The 9,467-nt window shown below is 41.9% G+C and overlaps 1 pseudogene; it reads right to left on the reverse strand.

Moving 5' to 3' along the window:
* Positions 1-1,618: 1,618 nt before the first annotated feature.
* LOC135052340 (5S ribosomal RNA) lies at positions 1,619-1,737 on the reverse strand (annotated as a pseudogene).
* Positions 1,738-9,467: the final 7,730 nt, after the last annotated feature.

The following is a 9,467-nucleotide window of genomic DNA, read 5'->3' on the forward strand; positions in this document are numbered from 1 at the left end:
CAGCCTGGGAGGTGTGCATTTTAATGGACAAATCATTAAATTGTCGAGTCAGGACCTGCACCTGATCGACCACCTGTTGCAACGTATTTTGAGGGGTATGCTCCATATTCCCACAAAATTTCAACAGGAGTATTAGGCTGCTGAATATGTTATGCACACCAGTGCCTGCAGGAAAGTACTGGTGTCAGGACTGTTATGCACTCCAGTGCCTGCAGGAATGTACTGGTGTTTGAACTGTTATGCAAAACAAATGGACTTACAGACAGACTGGGGAATATGACATAACGTACACAGAAGGTGATAGGTTAACAAAATACACACAAAGTGAACAGAGAAGCCCAGAGGCTAAGGAACTGGGTATCTCCCTTGTATTAGAACTGCTCAGATGGGAAAAGCAAGATGTTGTGTTTTAATACGTAGAGAACCCGAAATGCTGTTGCTAAGGGCAACAGCAAAACCCTAAAGGGTTACCAACGGGTGTGGCAGTAAACTCCTTGGTCAGAGATGGAATGATAGACACAAGGAGAGTCTCCACAATCCTAATTCTCACTTGCAGTGCACAGGTTCAGTTTACTGCCACTAAACTGACCCCTGACACCTAGCACAGTGAGACAGGATTAGACAGGCAAGTCTTAGAATACAGCCGCAAACTTGCTAAGTTCACAGAGTAGTAACAGAACCCCAGCAAGCTAAACGACTGACTCCAGTCTTACTGCTAGGTCTGGATTGGCAGAGTGTAATACCAAATCCCCAGGCCTATTTGCAGTAAGCAACAAACAAATACAAAGCTACACAGTACTGGCTAACTTTCAGAAACTGACTAACCAACAAAGATTCAGCAGCATCTGCTTACCCTGAGAAGAGGCCTTATAAAGCAGGTGCTGTCCACGCCCCACTCAGACCTCACAGACTGTGAGCACAAAAACCAGCACTGGATCCCCTGCCATGCACAGAGCCTATAACCACTGCACAGCAAAAAGACCCGAACCGGAGTATCAGCTGCGCTCAGGTCACTCCGCTAGCACTTGTCTCCCGGTTGCCATGACGACGTGGCAGCACAGGGCAGGAGACCCTAACAGATGCGCATGCGCCGGCTCCGGAGTCCTTGGCGGCCGGATGCGCATGCGTCGACTCCATAGGGCTAGATGAATAGGAGCTGTTGTCACTTCCTTCCAGCCGCGAGTGCTTGTGTCCATGGTAACAAAGGTCTCCGGCGGCCATTTTGATGTCCTCGATTTTCGGTTATGATGGCAGCCATGTTTTAGGAGTCCAAGTTCTTTGTTTGCACCGGAGCTGGCTGAGTTCAATGATCAGTTCATTTTGTCCCGCACAAATTTCGAGATATATGGAATATAACATTAGGAGAGATAAAAAATGCAAAGAAAAGAAGTTGTTAACGCACTGACAATAGTAGTGTAGTTTCATTCGAGTATATAAGCTTACAAAGGGTAAAAAACATCATTGTAGTCGGAGAGTATTTAATCTAAGCGGACATAATTCATAATTAGTAAATATTTATTTAGTGAATATTTATTAATGTGAATAATTCCTAGTGGTTTTCATGGAATATATTGACACGGGTATGAACACACCCACGGTGCTACTCCAGAGTATTTTGTTTATACAATACCCGATCTTCCAAGGAGGTCCCCCATCCTTGTACTGACCGGGCCCAAATTTGCTTAGCTTCCAAGATCGGACGGCATTGGGCGTTCCAAAGATGGTATGATTGTAACGACAAGAAGGAGTTATAAATGGGAGTTCATATAAATCCGTATACTTATAACACGTCAACCATATAAGGTGAAAGTAATCCTCGTGGAATTGATCACATTAAATAGTTATATGCATAGGCAACAGGATAAGGTAATAAACTAAATAATTAAGTGATTTTTAGAAAAGTGTATTTTATTACGGTGGATCTTGGTATTCGTGTTATGCCCTTGAAATTACAGCACCTGCTCTCCCCTGGTGGTCCCCCAGCCAGGTACTGGCCAGGCCCAACGCTGCTTAGTTTCCATGATCGGCCAAGGTTGAGCCTCCCAGCGTGGTATAGCTGTAACTGGTGATTTCGATTCTAGGGATAAAGATTAGGATGCAAAGGTAGAATGGAGCAATGAGAAAAGGAAGGATGCTTACATTATAAGAAGGGTGCTATTTCGTATCCTTCATTAAGCCCATCAGGATGGAGAGTGTTTAGTTCATAAATCCAGAACATTTCTCTTCTAGAAAGGAGGTTGCAGAGATCTCCACCTCTATCTCCCAAGGACACCAGCTCTATCCCTTTGTATGTCAATGTCTCGGGGTCTGAGTTGTGGTGATGGAAAAAATGTCTTGATACCGCATGTGTTTGCACCTTGTTCTTTACATTCCTGATGTGTTCTTGAATGCGAAGTTTCAAAGGTCTTTTGGTTTTGCCAATATATTTCATATTGCATGGGCATTCCAAGAGATATATTACCGACGAGGTATTACAGTTAATGAACTGTTTGATCCGGTATTCCTTGTTGGTGTTGGAGTTAGAAAAGGATTTCCTATTGTGATGGAGAAATTTGCAGATATTGCATTTGCCACATTTAAAACTGCCCACACATTTTTGCATGACGTTTCTCGGATCCGGGTTCCTTAGCATACTAGGTGCAAGCAGATCCTTTAGGTTTTTAGATTTTCTGTATACCAGTTTAGGTTCCTTGGTGAGGTAGTCTTTCAAGACGGGGTCCATCAGTAAAATGTGCCAATGTTTTTTAAGGGTTTGTTGGATCTGTTTCTCGTGTCTGTTGAAAGTGGTAATGAATTTAACTGTGTCTTTTTTGTTTTCCTTGGACTTATATTTTAGTAGATCCCGTCTTTCTATCCCTTTTGTTCTGGTTGTTGCTCCTTCCAATAGTTGTGTCGGGTATCCCTTGTCCTTGAATCTTTCTGTGTAGACTTCAAGTTGGGTATCTCTGTCCTCACTGGTTTTACAGTTACGTGCTATCCTGTTGAACTGGGAAAAGGGAATATTGTCCTTCCACTGTTGTCGGTGATTGCTCCTATAGTGTACGTAGCTATTCATGTCCACATTCTTGATGAAGTTACTTGTAATGATTTCTTGGTCTAAGTGTGTCAACACTAAGTCTAAGAACTCCATCCTCTCGCTGTCCTCCTTAGCTGTAAAACTAAGGTTCATGTCATTTTCCGAAATATGGGTTAAAAATTCTTTAAAACTAGGTTGATCTCCTTCCCATATAATTAAAATGTCATCAATATAGCGTTTGTAAAAGATGATGTTACTTAGGTACGGGTTATTTGAAAAAATATACCTGTTCTCCCACTGTCCCATAAAAAGATTAGCGAAGCTGGGTGCAAAGATAGTGCCCATCGCTGTACCACAAATCTGGAGGTAGAACCCATCTAAAAATTTAAAATAATTGTGTTTCAATATAAAATTCATAAGATCACATATAAAAAGTCTGTGTTCCTCCGTGATGAGATTATCTCTGCTGAGGAATTCATTGCAGGCTTTAATCCCCTTCTCGTGCTCTATGCAGGTGTATAAGGACTGTACATCTATTGTAGCCCATCTGTATGTGTCCTTCCAGTGAAAGGTTTCCATTAGGTTCAGGACAGCTGTGGTGTCCTTCAAGTATGCTGGTAATTCTACCACATATTTTTATCAAAAAGATGTCTACATACTCCGAGAGGTGTGAGGTCAGGGAATTAATCCCTGCCACTATGGGTCTACCTGGGGGATTGACCAACGATTTGTGTACTTTGGGGAGAAAGTAAAAAATGGGGGTGGTGGGGCTGGAGTTTAAAAGATACTGGTATTCATCCTTCGTAATAATTTCACGTCTAAAACCCTTTAAAAGCAAAACTCTTAGTTCCTCCACAAAGGTTTCCTTAGGGTCATTTGACAGTGAGATGTACGAGGATCGATCTCCTAGTAATCGATTTGCTTCTATGGTATAGGCTTCCCTATCCATAATGACCAACCCCCCCCCCTTTGTCAGCCGCTTTTATGACTATATTCTTATTCTCCTGTAGTTGTTTCATGGCTTCAGTCTCCCTATGAGTGAGATTCCTCTCCTTAATTATTGGAATATTACCGTCACAGAGATCCTTTTTGACTAGTTCGTAGAATAAGCCCACATTATGTCCCTTAGAATCTAGGGGATAAAACTTTGAAGTGGGTTTGAGGCCAGATTTGGATTGTTCATAATTTTGTATCACCGCATCACTTTTCTTGAGAAAATGACGTTTCAAGGTGATTTTACGTATGAATTTGTTCAAGTCTATGAATATGTCAAACTTATTCATTCCCTTAGTAGGTGCGAAAGACAGGCCTTTATTTAACAGCGTGGTTTCGTGATTGGTCAGTGCGTGGCTTGAGAGGTTGAAAATACCTTTAGGTGTGGGGGTGCTAATGAAGGTTTCGTCTTTTGAATAAGCTTTTGCTTCCGGCCCCCCTGACATCCTCGTCTTCTTCGAATCTTCTTTTCCGTGGGGACGTATTGGTGGTCTTTCGTCTTACGGTGAGATCTCTGTGTGGTGGATTTCTGCCTGGTGATAAAAAAAGGCTCCTCGGTGTTGGAGCCCAATCTCTGCAGTGTTGAGAATCGATTGGTGGTAGTAGTCTGGTTGACTCATGTTTCTACCTCCTTTTGTTTTGGGGTATTTGAGTTTTTTCGGAATGGACTGCCAATATTCCCTTTTTCCTTTTTGTTCCTGTTGTCCTCTGAAACGACTCCAGTTTTTGATTGTGTTGTTCTCATAGTCTTGTCTGTCTCTAGCAAAATTTCTTTCTTTATTCTTGATCACCTCCTCCTCAATGTGGTCTAATTTCCTGTTTAAGACTTTTTCATTAATTCTAAAGTCCTCTTTGTCTTTATGGATCTCCATTTTGATCTCAGCCTCTTTAATATCCTTTTCCAAGTCTGTAATGAGGCGTTTTTTCTCTGCTACTAGTAATCTCATGAGGTTAATGGAACAATTATGTAATGTGTTGTCCCATTCTTTCATGAAGTCCTGGTTATCCAAGCCGAATGTGGGCTGTTTGGAGATTCTGAGTCCTCTTGGAACTCTGTTGACACTTATATAGTGTTCCAAACCTCTAATGTCCCACCAAGCTTTAACTTCCCTTTTTAGGAGTCTTTCTACACTCCAGAACATGTCATCTAGGTTACTATTGACAGGTTCGTTCTCAGGGATAGGGATTTCATTAAAGATTTTTTGGCAGAGATTACTCCTTTTGTTAGTGCGTTCGTTTGTTCCAAACATATTGTGTGTAACACCGTCTTCCTCTAGGCAGCTGGAAACAATAATACCAGAAAAAGGGGGATGTGTACCAATAGAGCAAACAGCACCACAGATGCAGTATTCAGAATTATTGACACTAATACGTGGAAAAATTTAAATTTAAATTTAAAAGATGCTATAGTATCTGTCTGTGTACAGCACTCCCTGTAAATTCACAGGGCGTCAGCTATTTACCTCAAAAGTAATAAGGTACTGGTATAAGTACCTATGGAGAAAGTTTGCTGGATGGCTAAGCTAAGCGACCCAAGTGGCCGACAATAACACCAGGCCCATCTAGGAGTGGCACTGCAGTGTCAGACAGGATGGCACTTAAAAAAAATAGTCCCCATACAGCACATGATGCATATATATATATATATATATATACTGGTGGTCAGCAAAATTCTGCACAGTCCTCCTACTATATACTGCGCACAACTAAAATGCAGCACAGGTATGGATGGATAGTATACTTGACGACACAGAGGTAGAGCAATGGACTACTGTACCGTACTGCTATATATACACTGGTGGTCAGCAAAATTCTGCACTGTCCTCCTACTATATACTGCGCACAACTAAAATGCAGCACAGGTATGGATGGATAATATACTTAATGACACAGAGGTAGAGCAATGGACTACTGTACCGTACTGCTATATATACTGGTGGTCAGCAAAATTCTGCACTGTCCTCCTACTATATACTGCACACAACTACAATGCAGCACAGGTATGGATTTATAGTATACTTGACGACACAGAGGTAGAGCAATGGACTACTGTACCGTACTGCTATATATATACTGGTGGTCAGCAAAATTCTGCACTGTCCTCCTACTATATACTGCGCACAACTAAAATGCAGCACAGGTATGGATGGATAGTATACTTGACGACACAGAGGTAGAGCAGTGGACTATTGTACCGTACTGCTATATATACATATATACTAGTGGTCAGCAAAATTCTGCACTGTCCTCCTACTATATACTGCGCACAACTACAATGCAGCACAGGTATGGCTGGATAGTATAAATGACGACACAGAGGTAGAGCAATGGATTACTGTACAATACTGCTTTATATATACTGGTGGTCAGCAAAATTCTGCACTGTCCTCCTACTATATACTGCGCACAACTAAAATGCAGCACAGGTATGTATGGGTAGTATACTTGACGACACAGAGGTAGAGCAATGGACTACTGTACCGTACTGCTATATATATACTGGTGGTCAGCAAAATCCTGCACTGTCCTCCTACTATATACTGCGCACAACTACAACGCAGCACAGGTATGGATGGATAGTATACTTGACGACACAGAGGTAGAGAAATGGACTACTGTACCGTACTGCTATATATATACTGGTGGACAGCAAAATTCTGCACTGTCCTCCTACTATATACTGCGCACAACTACAATGCAGCACAGGTATGGCTGGATAGTATAAATGATGACACAGAGGTAGAGCAATGGACTACTGTACCATACTGCTATATATATACTGGTGGTCAGCAAAATTCTGCACTGTCCTCCTACTATATACTGCGCACAACTACAATGCAGCACGGTATGGATGGATAGCATACTTGACGACATAGAGGTAGAGAAATGGACTACTGTACTGTACTGCTATATATATACTGGTGGACAGCAAAATTCTGCACTGTCCTACTATATACTGCGCACAACTACAATGCAGCACAGGTATGGATGGATAGTATACCTGACGACACAGAGGTATAGCAATGGACTACTGTACCATACTGCTATATATATACTGGTGGTCAGCAAAATTCTGCACTGTCCTCCTACTATATACTGCGCACAACTAAAATGCAGCACAGTTATGGATTGATAGTATACTTGATGACATAGAGGTAGAGCAATGGACTACTGTACCGTACTGCTATATATATATATATATATATATATATATATACTGGTGGTCAGCAAAATTCTGCACTGTCCTCCTACTATATACTGCGAACAACTACAATGCAGCACAAGTATGGATGGATAGTATACTTGACGACACAGTGGTAGAGCAAAGGACTACTGTACTGTACTTCTATATATATATACTGGTGGTCAGCAAAATTCTGCACTGTCCTCCTACTATATACTGCGCACAACTAAAATGCAGCACAGGTATGGATGGATAGTATACTAGACGACACATAGGTAGAGCAATGGACTACTGTACCGTACTGCTATATATACATATATATATATATATATACTGGTGGTCAGCAAAATTCTGCACTGTTCTCCTACTATATACTGTGCACAACTAAAATGCAGCAGAGGTATGGATGGATAGTATAAATGACGACACAGAGGTAGAGCAATGGACTACTGTATCATCTTGCTATATATATACTGGTGATCAGCAAAATTCTGCACTGTCCTCCTACTATATACTGCACACAACTAAAATGCAGAACAGGTATGGATGGATAGTATACTTGACGACACAGAGGTAGAGCAATGGACTACTGTACTGTACTGCTATATATATACTGGTGGTCAGCAAAATTCTGCACTGTCCTCCTACTATAAACTGCGCACAACTACAATGCAGCACAGGTATGGATGGATAGTATACTTGACGACACAGAGGTAGAGCAATGGACTACTGTACCGTACTGCTATATATATACTGGTGGTCAGCAAAATTCTGCACTGTCCTCCTACTATATACTGCGCACAACTAAAATGAAGCACAGGTATGGATGGATAGTATACTTGATGACATAGAGGTAGAGCAATGTACTACTATACCGTACTGCTATATATATGCTGGTCGTCAGCAAAATTGTGCACTGTCCTACTATATACTGCGAACAACTACAATGCAGCACAGGTATGGATGGATAGTATACTTGACGACACAGAGGTAGAGCAATGGACTACTGTACCATACTGCTATATATATATATATATACTGGTGGTTAGCAAAATTCTGCACTGTCCTCCTACTATATACTGTGCACAACTAAAATGCAGCACAGGTATGGATGGATAGTATAAATGACGACACAGAGGTAGAGCAATGGACTACTGTACCATACTGCTTTATATATACACTGGTGGTCAGCAAAATTCTGCACTGTCCTCCTACTATATACTGCGCACAACTAAAATGCAGCACAGGTATGGATGGATAATTTACTTGACGACAAAGAGGTAGAGCAATGGACTACTGTACCGTACTGCTATATATACACTGGTGGTCAGCAAAATTCTGCACTGTCCTCCTACTATATACTGTGCACAACTAAAATGCAACACAAGTATGGCTGGATAGTATACTTGACGACACAGAGGTAGAGCAATGGACTACTGTACTGTACTGCTGTTTATACACTGGTGGTCAGCAAAATTCTGCACTGTCCTCCTACTATATACTGCGCACAACTAAAATGCAGTATAGGTATGGATGGATAGTGATGACACAGAGGTAGAGCAATGGACTACTGTACCATACTGCTATATATATACTGGTGGTCAGCAAAATTGCGCACTGTCCTCCTACTATATACTGCGCACAACTAAAATACAGCACAGGTATGGATGGATAGTATTCTTGACGATGCGGCTCCTTATATAGAATACGAATCTCGCGAGAATCCGATAGCGGGATGATGACGTTCGGGCACGGTCGGGTTAACCGAGCAAGGCGGGAAGATCCGGGGCTGCCTCGGAACCGTGTAAAATGGGTGAAGTTCGGGGGGTTCAGATCCCGAGGAACTGAACCCGCTCATCTCTAGTAAATACTGGCTGCTTTATTTTTACACTGCAAATTAGATTGCAGATTGAACACACCACACCCAAATCTAACTCTCTCTGCACATGTTAAATCTGCCTCCCCTGCAGTGCACATGGTTTTGGCCAACTGCTAACAAAATTCCTGCTGCGATCAACTCTGAATTACCCCCATAATCTTGTCTCCCTGTTCTCCTGGAAGGCTTCATGCTCTATCGCAAAATGTCCACTGAGATCACCAATGAGCATTGCAGGAGCCGTCTTGGGACTGTGTGAGTAGACTGTGCATAGTAACATGGTGGAAGATGGAGTCTCCTTGTTTCTACCTCCTATGATAGACCTGGTTCATACCTACCATAAGGTTGTTCTAGAATCCCTGCATTGCTACGTGTTTGCAGTATAAACTCAGTGGCTG

The sequence above is a fragment of the Pseudophryne corroboree genome, chromosome 2, assembly GCF_028390025.1.
Source record: "Pseudophryne corroboree isolate aPseCor3 chromosome 2, aPseCor3.hap2, whole genome shotgun sequence".
Classification (NCBI taxonomy): Eukaryota; Metazoa; Chordata; class Amphibia; order Anura; family Myobatrachidae; genus Pseudophryne; species Pseudophryne corroboree.